The sequence below is a fragment of the Zosterops lateralis genome, assembly GCF_965231275.1.
Source record: "Zosterops lateralis genome assembly, chromosome: 1".
Classification (NCBI taxonomy): Eukaryota; Metazoa; Chordata; class Aves; order Passeriformes; family Zosteropidae; genus Zosterops; species Zosterops lateralis.
The window spans coordinates 24,174,907-24,184,088 of record NC_139762.1 but is presented as its reverse complement, the minus strand read 5'-3'; the positions used below and the strand labels follow the sequence as shown (position 1 = coordinate 24,184,088).

Below are 9,182 nucleotides of genomic sequence, written 5' to 3'. Positions count from 1 at the left end.
CCTCACTGGGAAGAAAGCAATTTCAAACAGAGCTGGCAGCATATTCTGTCCTATTCCGTTCTTCCAACATGCCTATCACCGTGTATATGAGCACCTTTCAGAGCAAAACCAGCCCCAACACATAAAAGTTCTCTTTCCATCTCTCACCCATGAGGTGTGCATGAAGTAAATGCCTCCAGGGACATGGGGACGAAGCAATCACCATTCATTGGAGGTGTGAAAGAGACAGAATTTGACAAGAGGCTAAATTTCTTCAAGAGTAAATTCCTGTGTCTGTGTGGCTGCTGAAGACAACCTGTTTCCCACATACACAAGGGTGTTCCTGATGGACAGTGGGGCTCTATGGAGACAGTACAGGTACCTTGTTGTCATGCTGGCTAAGGAGCAGAGATTGGAGCAGAGATTGAAGCACAAGATGCTTCCTTTGGATATTTTACTTCCAGGCTTGATTGCCGGATCAGCTGAAGTGAAAGCCTTCTAAGTGCAGGAGTTACACAGAGCTCCAAGGCAAAAAGGAGGCCTGGTTATGTTTTGGAACTGGTTATCAACCCCTGGCCTCCCAGGTAGGCTCAAATGCTGAAAAAAATCCTGTGACTGACTCTGGAAGGAAATTACTCTTCCTTAGATTCCTACAAGCCTCAAGAAGGCTCCTAGGATGTTCACAGAGACGACTTGCCAAGGGAAGGCACCAGAACCTCCAATTTTAAACTAAAAAGAAAAGTGAGATGTTGACTGAAATATTTTGCTTGTGATTTGGCATAAAATTCACTCTCTTAATCAGAGATCTCCCATGTCCTTGTCCTGCTGCTTAAATGATTATGTTCCATTTTCACCCTTCAGTAATTTGTTAATTGACAGTTACAGTGAAACTTCCTCCCTCCCTTCTTATTGAGTGAGTAAGAGCAATACAGCTATTGTGGTTGCAAAGCCTTTCCATAGCAGAAAGATGGCATTTTATACATGTCCTGAATGTAAGTAACTGCAAATCATGTGGAACAAGACTAAATCAAGTTTGCAGTAATGCCTCAGCCTATAAAGAGGCAGTTAACAAAATGTTTCTTCTGTAATTAAGTCAAATTGAGAGTTTCCTGTGGGCTTTTTTAATCATTACTGCAATCTTTTTTATAGTGTGGGTTTACAAAGGGTTCCACTGTCACAAGTGAGGGAGCAACTGCACAGAGAGCAGAAGTAGCCAGAGGCTGAGAAGGGAAGGCAAGAAATTCTTATGTTGGCTTTGCCACCTGTATTTCGAAACTTTTAGAATCTTAAGAATTTCTGGGAAAATATGCAGAAAACCCATCCCTGGTATCTATAAAATCAACACTGAATGTCTGTTCAATGGGCTATGTTCCAGTCCAGTCATGAGTTTTTCAATTACTGGGTATTACTGGAAGAGGTTGTGAATCTGTGTTGGGAGATCAGACTGCCTTTTTGGTTCCCATCCCTCAAACCTATGAACTTTCATTAGGGTTTCTCCAGCCTGGATTCAGCCAGCTGGTCCATTTCAGTAAGAACAGGAGGAAGGACAATGCTTTTGATACTCCTACAAATTCCATTGTTTATCTGGCTGTCAGTATTACATCTCTGTATTCAATGGGGGTCAGGAGCCTACTGCAGAATAGCTGTGCAACATCAGTGGTTTGACCAAAGGCCTGTTCAGTCAAGCGTTTCACTGCTCATCGGTCATTGAAGCTGCCAGTAATAACAATTAGCTTGACTTAATTGTGTATTTTAACAGCTGCTTAATATTACCCACATCTTTCCTTCACTCATAATGTAAGATACCTTTCTGCTGAATGTGGTTTTAATTAAGGTTCTGTTCACAACTTTTCACAAGCTGTTGAAAAATTCATGTCTTGTAAGAAAAGTGATGATGCAGTAAATGCTACTGGGGCAGAGACTAACTTTTTATTAGATGAGCAGTGAGCCCCTATGAATTTATGTCTCCAGATTAACTGACTCGGGTGCCAAAGAAATGACTGAATAGATTTAACTACTGCAGTAACATAAAAGGTGTAAAATATGCAGGCGCTGATGCCAGTTAGGTTGTATTTTGTAAGGGAGTGTGTTCTTAATGTGCTGGTAAGCCATAATCTATTGCAGAGCACTGTACCTGTTGACTGGATTTCCATGTGCTTGAGAAGTACTAAGCTGATGAAGAGCACTGTGACTGAACAGTGTTGTGGCATTGCTTCCACTTAAAGCTTGTAGAATTTGTTGCACAAGAAAAATACACAAAATCACATTTTTGAATACAGAATTCAGCATAAGAAAAACTCTCATCTGTATGTGTGACAAATAGATAATTCTTTACAAGATAGCAGTAACTGAGTTATTAACCCTCACCTTCACAAGGGGAATTTGAATTCCAAACCCTCTTTACAAGCCAATACTGTTACACTGACATTCCTCTCCGTGTGCCCCAAATAATTGCTTGGTAACTGCAAAAAAAGTTGAGGAAGTTGTTATGTATGTGGAATTACATTGTGAGCATGAATTACTTTCATATGGAGCAGATGACGTGTCCTTAGCTTGACTTCTACTCAGACATGGAATGCATGACATTTACGTAACATTACAAATGGGCTAGGATTTGGGACTGAGCAAACGTTTGGGTTACAGACACTCAGAAGTACCATCATCACCCTTTCCTCCTTTTTATTGTCCAGAAGGAAACATTTCATAAAACTCTCTTCTTATATTCTGCCAATAAACATTTTAGTTATCCTAGCAACCATTTTTAGATGTGATGTAAATATACTCGGAAAGCTTATGGATGCCCTTAGCCACTTTAAACAGCCACTTTCCACTTGGTTTATGTATTTCACACATGTAAAGAGGAGAGAAACAGTATGGAACAGCATTTTTAGGTCCCACAGTATTCATGCCTTTGATGTCTAGGAAGGTGGGAACTCCTTCCTTGAGGAATTTTTTTTTTTTTTTTTTTTTTTTTTTTTTTTTTTTTTTTTTTTGATAATTTACCCTGTTGTGAACTTGGTTGAAATATGTAACATCTTGAAAAATTATTTTGACAAGGCGTGGGTCAGCAAAAAGAGAAGTGGCTGCACAAATAGCAATTACCCCATGGCTGTGCTTCTTTAGGAACCTGGGCTATATATCAACAACTAACATGGAGCAACTGATACAGAAACCTGTCAGAGCACAGAAGGCACAGGTAGCATCTCCTGCTCATCCCCCTGGTGATAAAATCCTACCCATGGGAGGACATTGCTGAGCCAAGTGGCTCTGAAAGTCTCCAGCAGCTCCCAGTTCCTGACATTTAAGACCCTAATGACTTTCAAATAGAACTTATTAAAATAGCATTAAATATTGCCCAAAGAAGCAGGCTGCTCTAAGAGCAGTGGATAAACCAGTGACTCTGCCTTCCCAAGGGTCAGTGTCCCACACCAAGATCCTGTGGCATTTCATGAAGGGGACAACACTCACACGTTCTTTTCCCTCACTTTGGGCAGCAGTATCTTTCTCATCCAGTGACTAGGTGTTGCCATTCAGCTGATAGAAACTTTATAGATCTATGTCCAAGCCCAGAAGACAAACAGTCAAAATGCATGCTGATGGAAACAGAAAAGCCATATGAATCTCATTTTCACAGGAAGACGGACTAAACATTAACCCACATCATGCCCTTTCATGCCAAACATGCAAATATGTCAATTAAAGCAAGTAAACTCTAATGGTTTGCTCTCACAGCAGAGTGGTTTGCTTCCTGTTCAAGGCTCTGTGAATACCCTAGTTTCTGCACCAGTTTCCCCAAGCAGTCTGACAACAATCTTTTCTCATAATAGTCATTCTTGATTTAAAGACAATAAAGATCACAGGTTCACAGTAGAAGAGATTGTTCCTATCCTAAACCTTCAGAGAATTCAATGCAATTTTTATAGGACATTTTTTTTACACAGGTGAAGGTGAGCCAGTTACTGTTAATAATCCTTACTGAGTTTAATGATGAAAAGAAATGACTGGCAAGTTGGTGCAAAGGACTGGGACATCTGAAAGTCTTCCTTAGCTACTTCCAAAGCAGCAGCTTGAGTCCCCTCTTTGGGAATTTAACTGCACTGGGGAGTTGTCTTCACTGTGTTTTAATGTCTCTCACTGTTGCTGTGAATGTTGGATCAGTGGAGTACCACTGCTTATGCTTACTCAAAAATGACCCCAAAATGCAAAAGGTGTGTCCAAATCTGGATCTAGAATTTAAGTGTTGGGGAGCCTGGGGGCATTTGGATCTGCTCAATGCTATGACTAGAGGAGCAAATCGAAGGAGCCACTCTCTTCTTTGGCCCTGGTTTCATGGGGGTGGAAAGGTTTAAATTTGTACAAAGAAACATCTAAAGCTTTCATCCAACCTGGCTTCCCATGGTGACCCATGCTGCTATCATCACAGGCAGCCTGACACATTTGTCTGTCCCTCTGTGCCTCAGCTCCTGCATGCTCAGGACAGACTAGACAGGACAACAGGATGAAGGAACCAGGATGCAGATGTGCTTTTTTCGGAAAAAGCCCTACAGGAGTTTGCACAACATAACAAGTCCAAGCAGGTAACAGGAAAACTAGTATTTTTCCCAGACACCATGATAGTCATAATTATAGTCACATAAATCAATATGATGAAAGAAAAATCACATATTTCCAGATGTCCATGGTAAAACTACTTACTGTAAATTAGAGCCAGAGTTAAGTGTGTGGAAAAGTCCTATAATTTGGGCCACAGCTGCAAGAAAAGCTGTAAGAAAAGGCTCTGAGCTGTGACTTTGTTTTCATCACAGCATTTTGTTATGTCTCCTGTTATTGCTTTATCAAAAGCAAGCTGGTATAGAAACATTCCCTTTTACAGCAGGGCTATTATTCAGTTGAAAAAAGAATTTTTAAAAAATTGCACTAAACGATTTGAATGATTACCTTTAATTACTATTCACTCACTAAGCTATGTCAGATAGAAAGATTCCTATATTAAAGTGAATGCTTTTGAAAAATACATCAAGTGCATTGCTGTGATTTTTTTTCTGCCAGCAGATTCCAACATTAATTCTTCCCCAGCGTTGCAAAAGAAAACTGAGGTCTTGCCAGAATTTCAATAGCAGCCATTGAACAGGGCTAAATAATGAATCTTTTGTGAAAAACCATCAGTACCTCATGTGTTGTATTTTGTTTCACAGGAATAATTTGTAGTATATTAATCCTTTGAATCATACCTTTTTTTACCAGATGGCTTGATATTATACATTTTCATTATTAAGTACTATTAGTGCTAAGCAATGATTCATGAATAAATAAAGGAGTCATGGATCTTATTTTTTATTGCTTGCCCAGTTTTACAGCCAAGACACAGCTTAGCCAACAATTTCAGTGCTATGGCTTTAATAGTATGGGACCTTTTACCCTAAAGGCTGGTGTGCAACTGTCTTGTATAACCTCTACAGTTTCTGACTAGAGAGAGATAGCCTCTAGAAAGAGAGAGGAGATGGGTTTTCTTCAGTCATGCTGATAAATACTTAGAGATGTCTGTTGGTTGACTCACTCACCCAGCTTGCAAGTGCCTTCATACAGCTCAGAAGTTCCTAAACTGCTGCCCAGGCTGCCCTTCTGGCCCTGTGTGTTGTCTGTGCTCTGTGCTGAGCTATTACAACCAGAATGGAAATTTGTTTTGCAGAACATGACCTACAATCCACTTCTCATTGTTATGGCAATATTTCCAGCTGGGAGAAAGCCATCCCAGTACCTGCAGGCCATTTAACTAAACTAATTTCCCTACCAATGTTTTTTGTTTGTTTTGCTTTTATATAATACTCCAGTGATAAATTGGTTTCAGCGTAATTTTTTTTCTCAATCTAAATTGACATCATGTGCTGGCAAAATGTGAACACCAGAAAGAAAATTTTGCCAAAGAAGATTTCTTGTTAGTATATCATTAGGGAACTGACCAATCTTCAAGATCCAGCAATTGACCAGAAAGGTCCCACCTGGGCTTTTTTTTCCCCAGTGACCAGTGTCCCAGGGTGAATGAGGTTCCCCATCCTGTTATCCCTGGACTCTGCAGCCTGCCAGCCCAGGACCACCCTCAGGGAGTGTGTGGGCTCTTGGTTGTTTTAGGGATGGTCTGGTGTCCTGCCAGATTGTGCTGGCAGTCTCTGAGGGGCATTTCAGCTGCTTGCAAGTGTGAATGCTTAGAGGAGAACATTCAACTGGGGCTTTTAGTACCTGCAGCCAAGCACTGTGGGTCAGTGTGTCAGCATCTGAGAGTTCCTTTTAAGCAGTTTCTGTCAAAGCCAGTCCTCAGCACCTTCTTTTTAAAAGACAAACACACTTTTCTTTTAAGCAAAAATCATCTGAAATTGTTTAAAATCTGAGTATTATTTTGCCTGTCTTTTGCTAAGAAAATGTATGTAGCACATCATTTGTACAGAGCAAAAATGAACACGTTTTCACAGCCAGAGGTTTAAGGGCACAGCATACACAACTGTGTTTAATTCTGCTCACTTATATTATTAAGCATCTCTGCCAGAGCAGGAGCATTAACATTTTTGGACTCAGGCTACAGAAAGCTGAATGGTATGGCCAAAAATTTCAGGCTTCAATGTCCCACTATCACAATCTAAAGTCATCCTTATAGAAAAGCTTTTTCAGATAAAACAAGAGACAATCAAAACCCTGAAATAGAACTGGGTCCCATAAATGAGACTGCAAAGCTCCATGGATGTATTGTTTTGTTTCCAGCAGCCTTTGCTTCCCTGTAAATGATTTTATAAATTTGGGACATTTTTCATTGTAAAGCATCACTCCATAAGAATATGTTAAGGGACTCCAAGGAAGAGTGTTTATTTAATGATGAGGGGACCAGTCACAACATTCTTGCAGATATTTTACAAAATTCTCCTGGAGGGAACTGATCAATTTGATTTGGTCTCTAGGTATGGATTGACAGCCTCACTTCAGAGCCACTCCATTTAGTATGCTACTCAAATATTGGGTGTACATCAAATCTGGATTTTTAGTAGGGCCTCTTACAAGATATGGATTTTTGGCTACAATATTCACAAAGTTTCTTTGAAGAACACTTTTTACGCTAGAGCCCTAGCTTAAATATCGTACTATATCCAGATATTTGCAGTTTCCATTAATATTTTACTAATTAATCTTAATTAATTAATCTTAATATTTTGTAAGCTGTTCTAGGAATTCCAGCTGGTTTAGGAACATAGTCCTGTTCCATGTACAGAAATAAGTAGATTTGGAATAATAAATGTAAGAAGTCTGCTTAAAAGAGCAGCAGTGAACAACCAGGCCTAGTGTCCAATGACAAATATATTAATCAATAATCGCCTAATGGCTGACATGAGTAAAACAGGATATCATAAACTCACATTTGCTGTAGAGAGAAATGGCTCTGTTAGAGTGTTATTTTCTGTCTTTTTGCTAGTGTAATTATTCATAATGACTACTGAATTTGGGTATTGTTATTTGCCTAAATAATTCATTAATCCAGTTTGGGATTGTTTAGATGCCCTGGGAGAATAATAGTCATGATAATTGAGCAAAATTCAGCCAGTAATGTGTTGATTGATTTTTATTCCTGCTCCCAATTGCATCAATTGTGAATCCATCTTTTTCTTTGAATTATTGAATCACTTTTTGAATTAAGAAAGAAGAAAAAGCAGAAAGAAGCAAATTGCCTCAAAAAAAGTTTAAAAAGCCACTTTTATTTTCCTACATATTCTCTATAAATTTCTTATTGTAGTAGGAAGCATTTAAAATCAATCACCCCATACCACAATTAGAGTACAGTTCATGGGAAGGAGCTGTTCAGCCTTATGTTTCCGGAACTGTACTTAAGTCATGCAGTAATAGCCAAACCAATGTATTATTTTATCAGATAAAACTTACCAAAGTAAACTGAAAAGCTTTCTCTGAAATATACAATGTGGGGTTTTTTATATATGCATTTTTTACATATTTTACAGGCAGTAGGAGATTAGATTTAAGTAGTTCCTCTAAAACAATTCAACTATAAAGCTTGAGCACAGACATATGTAAGAGGCATGAAACTATTCTGTATTTTATTGCAGTATTTACAATGGACATTATATTTACAGCTTTCTTTTGAATGTATGTTAAAGTGATACTGAACAGAAGCAGGTAAAACAGAAACTTTACTCTTTAGCTCTCCTGGTTTCCAGGACAATTAAAAAAAAAAAAAAAAAAAAAAAGAAAGAAAAAGAATTATGAGTTAGTTGTAACAAAAGCCTTGAAGCGGATATAGAATCCAAGTTAATGATATCCTGTAATCTGATCCTGAGCAGACATGGACAGCTGTTCTCAGGGCCCTAATGAACCATGCACATTTACAGATCACTGATTAGCAGAACTTGATCCTGGTGGGCACAGACAAGTCCTAACACTATTTGAAATAGCTCTGGTGGTATTAAATAACAAGGATCTGTTACCATGTGATTACCTGTCTGTAAAATTCCTATTTATCTTCATTATGCTGCTGGTTTTCTCAGAGATGAAGGTGGTAAAGGCTTGTTATCTTTGATACTACACCTGTTGCTTCAACTCTTTGCATTTTGATAGAAGAACATCCTCCTTGGGGTCAGTTTGCAGAGAGAAGCTCTGCAGCAGAGATCTTCCCTGGGCATAGCCATGGCCCTGATGCCTCTCACTGGGGCAACAGTGACTCCAGCCAAAACACACAGAAGTATTTCTTCTTGTTTTAAGTAGTCACTGTTGATTGGGGGTGCAGGTGAGGAAATACAGTTCCATGAAAAAAAAACCAACAAAACAGTACTGGCAAAGGTGTGCAGTTTCAAGGATTGGATACACCTAAGAAGACCAGAGGTAGTGGCAGTGCCAATTATGATATGGACAATCCAATAGATTTTATTTATGTATCCAGCTTCTGCACTTCCTTGATGATATTTCAAGTGCTTAGCTCAGTCTGTGCATGCTGAACTTCTAATTTATGTTTAACAAATAAGGTAGCTGCTAAATAGAGCTAGCATCCATTTGCACGCAGTTTGCCTTATGCATTGCTTCAAGAGAGAAATGATCTAAAAGTAATTCAAGACAGTAATAATCTAAAGTAACAGAACTGACTCTTTGCATAACAATGGGTCTAAAGCACATATCTGCCTGTGTGAGGAGCTGATGGCTTTATCGGGGCTTCA

The 9,182-nt window shown here is 39.0% G+C and overlaps 1 protein-coding gene across 1 annotated transcript in view; it reads right to left on the bottom strand.

The window, feature by feature from the left end:
* Positions 1-661: 661 nt before the first annotated feature.
* Positions 662-9,182, bottom strand: part of FZD1 (frizzled class receptor 1) — a gene marked incomplete at its 5' end in the record, with an annotated part of 102,761 nt that continues 94,240 nt past the window's right edge. Inside the window, 2 exons of the mRNA XM_083875738.1 lie at positions 662-708; positions 2,347-2,441. The remainder of the gene's footprint in view (positions 709-2,346; positions 2,442-9,182) is intronic.